The following is a 4,639-nucleotide window of genomic DNA, read 5'->3' as shown; positions in this document are numbered from 1 at the left end:
CTCGATCATAATTTTGTGTTGACAATAAGAAGGGCTGATTCCCTTGATATCTGCGATAGTCCATCAAATGGGTGATTTGAACTCCCGAAGAATTCTCAAAAGCTTTTCTTCCTCGATACCTGAAAGGTTAGATGCAATAATTACAGGTAATGTAGAAGCTTCGCCAAGAAAGGCATACCTTAGGTGTTCGGGAAGTTGCTTAAGCTCAAGTTTAGGAGCTTCGACAATAGAGGGTTTCAGCCGTTCATGAGAATCCTTCAACTCCGATAACCCAAGAGATTCAATTGGAGGTTCCATCCTTCTTCTCCAAGGAGAAGCATTTAAGTATTGAAAATGTTCTTCTTCCTCCTCATCTCTGAATTCCGAGTCACCTGATAGAACCCTTTCCAAGATGTCAGTTTTCAGCCTGTTGTCAATTTTCGAATGAGCTGCAGCTTCGAGCACACTTTAAAGCATTGCTCCTCATCTGATGGAAGTTTTATGGCATTGAACACGTTGGAAGTGACCATCTGATCTTGACCTCTCATTGTGAGTTCACCCTTCTGAACATCAATCAAAGTCCGCCTTGTCGCAAGGAATGGTCTTTCCAAGATGATGGGAATCTTCTTATCTTCCTCAAAGTCGAGAATGACAAAATCACCAGGGAAGATTAGCTTCTCCACTTTTACCAACACATCTTCAACTATCCCCCGTGGATATGTAATCGAACGATCAGCCAGTTGCAAAGACATATTAGTAGGTTTCAGCTCCGGAAGACCAAGTTGCATGAAAATAGACAAGGGCATCAGATTGATGCTAGCTCCCAAATCACATAAACACTTGTCGAATGACAACTGCCCAATATTACACGGGATTGTGAAACTTCCCGGATCTTTCAGCTTCGGGGGCAATTTCTGCTGCAACACAGCACTACGATAAGCCAGTTGCAAAGACATATTAGTAGGTTTCAGCTCCGGAAGACCAAGTTGCATGAAAATAGACAAGGGCATCAGATTGATGCTAGCTCCCAAATCACATAAACACTTGTCGAATGACAATTGCCCAATAGTACACAGGATTGTGAAACTTCCCGGATCTTTCAGCTCCGGGGGCAATTCCTCAAGTTTGAGTTTCCGAGATAGAATACCTTTCATGAATTTAGCATAACTCGGCATTTGTTCGAGAGCCTCCGCAAAAGGTATGTTGATTTGTAGTTTCTTGAAAACCTCTAGAAATTTAGCGAATTGTTTGTCGATCTTATGCTTACGAAGTCTCTTCGGAAAAGGTGGAGGTGAATATACTTGCTTGACCCCAATATCAGCTTTCGGACTAGACTTCTCGGCTGATTCCTTGCTTGCTTCCTCGTTGATTTTATTCTTGTCAGCTTCAACAACAGTTTTTCCACTATCAGACTTAGATGAGAGCACGGGTGTTTCAACCTGTTGATCGCTCTCTTCCTTGTTTTGCTCTGTTGCTGATTCTTTTTCCTTCGTAACCTTTCCGGACCTTAAGGTGACAGTCTGTACCTGTTCATTCATCTCTTTCTTACCCGGATTGGCCTCGGTATCACTAGGAAGAGTTCCTTGTGGTCTGTTTATCAACGCGTAAGCAGTCTGCCCAATCTGGTTCTCCAAAGTTTTGATTGACACCGCTTGGCTTTTAATCATTAATTTCATCTCTTCCCATTCAGATTTTACAGTGGAAGACTGTCCAGCCACCCCATGATTTTGTTGCTGGAATCCAGGTGGATGGAATTGCTGCTTCGGTGCAAAATGTTGTTGAAAACCAGAAGGGTTGAAAGGTCTAGCTCCTTGCTGCTGAAACTGTTGCTGCTGTTGTGGCATGAAGTTCTGATTGTTGCTCCAGCTGAAATTTGGATGATTCCGATTATTCGAGTGATAAGTAGCCGGAGTTGGATGCTGAGATCGCTGAAAATTTCTCACAAACTGAGTTGACTCGCTAGATATGGCACACTGATCAGTGGAATGTGTACCCGCACAAATCTCACAAACTGAAGGTGGCTGCTGATTCCCAGATTTGCCAAAGAATCCACCTTCATAGTAAGAGCCTTAAGCTGAGCAGTCAGAGCTGTAGTAGCATCAACATCTAGAATTCCTGTTGCTTTTCCCTGATGAAGACGCTGAGTAGGATTCTGATATTCATTCGCAGCCATCATCTCGATCAACTCATAAGCCTCATCATAGTTCTTAGCCCATAGAGCTCCACCTGATGCTGCATCGAGCATTGGCCTCGATTGAGGACCCAAGCCATTATAGAAGCAATTGATCACCATCCAATCAGGCATCCCATGATGTGAGGACTTTCGAAGCATCTCCTTGTAGCGTTCCCACGCTTCACATAAAGTTTCACCAGATAGCTGAGAGAATTGAGTGATAGCATTCCTAATTGCAGCTGTTTTGGCCATAGGGAAGAAGTTAGTAAGAAATTTCTGAGCCAGATCCTCACATGTCGTAATAGATCCCGCAGGAAGAGAATGCAACCATCCCTTAACTTTATCCCTCAAAGAAAATGGGAACAGCCTCAATTTTATAGCCTCGTCAGTAACACCATTGAACTTGAAAGTGTTGCAGATCTCAATGAAATCCCGAATATGCATATTAGGATCCTCTGTCGGAGAACCCCCAAACTCCACTGAGTTCTGTACCATCTGAATAGTGCTCGGTTTGATCTCAAAAGTGTTGGCCTCGAACGCTGGTCTGATAATGCTCGACTGAATATCATTGATTTTAGGCTCATAGAAAGTCTTAGGAGCCTTAGTATCATGATCACCCATTGTAGTACTCACTATCGTTTCTGCTTTTGCCAATGCTTCTTTACGGGCCTGAGAACGTGTTCGCATACACGCCACTCAAGTACCAGAAACACACACAAAAGAAATAAAAGTGAGAAAAGAATCCAAGTCACTGAACTTTAACGACCACTGATGACAAGCATATAAACTAAAATAAAACACCGAGTCCTCGGCAACGGCGCCAAAAACTTGTTCGCACAAAATCACGCAAGCGTACGTGGTCACAAGTAGTATAGAATCAAATTTAGTTCGTTCCCACTGAGACTAGTGTATTCAGAATTATGCACTTATGCACCAATGTATGATTATTATTCAATGCTTAGACAAATAACAATTTGGTTGATTTTATCTAAATTAACTAAGTGATTAACTGGATTACTTATGAGAATAAAACATGGGATTCTAACTTCATTATATACTTCATTCAGAGTTATGCCTTATCGATATGTGATGGTTGATAACTAATCAGATAACACGAAACTGATACACGCTAACTGTCGTTATATGTGCACCATACTGCTACACATCCACAATTAAGATAGAAGGTAAACAAACACCAATTATGCTTAGACCCTATATGTCTATAGAATTTGAAAAGATAACGGTTGAAGAACAAGTTATCTATCAAGATTACATAGCGCGATGCAAGATGGTTAAAATCACACCACTAATCATGTATATCGAATACATAATCCTATGTTCGCATGGCAAGTTCTAAATCAATATATCCACTGTCGCTTCAATAAAGGTTAACAAACAATCTAAGATGTTAGCTACGCATCCAAGACGAATAAGCACAACCAATACGAAGAAATCAACATTCATCACACAAATAATTAAGGCAAATCAACTACTCAAATTTATATATAAATCCGCTAGAATCCCACGATAATGATTAGTTCATAATCGAACTTCTCATCAACATGGGAATAAGAGTAAACATGGTACTGAATAGGAAAAACAAACTCAAAGTACAAGAATAAGAGTTAAGAAACAAATCCGAAACGAGCATCCAAAGTTACGTCTACTTCGAAGAATTACAAAAGTAAAAGCTATGAAATTCGATCTTGATCTTCTCCGTAGCCGTCACGTGCTCCTTGGAATGATTCTAGGTTATGTTTTTAGTCCCCCAAGCCTTTCTTTAACTTCCCCAGCGAATGGGCCTTCAATCGGATCAGAAACGAGCAAAACGGGCCTAAATTCACACCCAGATTGTGGTGCGGGTGCGCCACAGCGGTGCGGGTGCGCCAATTCAGCAGCCCGCTTCTTTGTCCATAACTTTTGACTCGCGCATCTGATTGTTTCGCCGTTTTTTTCAATGAAAGCTATGAATCTCCTCTTCGTCCTCTTCCCAAGAAACCTACACAACACAACACTAAAACACATCAAAAACATCAAAAGCTTGAGGCCAGACCTTTGATTTAAGCCGAAACAAAGGCTTCCAAGTGGATATAAAATCCACTTATCAGGGTGGTGGAGCCGTAATATGGAGGAGTGTGAAGCTAAAATGCATCCCAGACTCAACCATGGAAGCCGAATATGTGGCAACCTCTGAGGCAGCCAAAGAGGCTATATGGTTCCAAAACTTCCTGCTGGATTGGATGTGGTTCCTAATCTGCCACAGCAAATCACGATTTATTGTGATAACACTGGTGCTGTGGCAAATACCAAGGACGCACGGGCCCATAAGGCAGCAAAACACATAGAGCGAGAGTATCACCTCATACGACAGTTCGTTAAGCGAGGAGATATCATTGTGGCTGATATAGCATCAAAGGATAACCGGACAGATCCTTTCACGAAGAGCTTACCAGCTAAGGCTTTTCAGGAGCATGTGGAAGCGATAGG

General features: G+C 41.9%; 1 non-coding gene across 1 annotated transcript; it reads left to right on the top strand.

The window, feature by feature from the left end:
- Positions 1-2,282: 2,282 nt before the first annotated feature.
- Positions 2,283-2,389, top strand: LOC135152483 (small nucleolar RNA R71). The gene has a single exon (XR_010291659.1). It is a non-coding gene; the product is annotated as a small nucleolar RNA R71 (small nucleolar RNA).
- Positions 2,390-4,639: the final 2,250 nt, after the last annotated feature.

The sequence above is a fragment of the Daucus carota genome, chromosome 4 (genome assembly GCF_001625215.2).
Source record: "Daucus carota subsp. sativus chromosome 4, DH1 v3.0, whole genome shotgun sequence".
Lineage (NCBI taxonomy): Eukaryota > Viridiplantae > Streptophyta > Magnoliopsida > Apiales > Apiaceae > Daucus > Daucus carota.
Note: the sequence above shows the minus strand (reverse complement) of the source record. Positions and strands in the feature narration are given on the sequence as shown.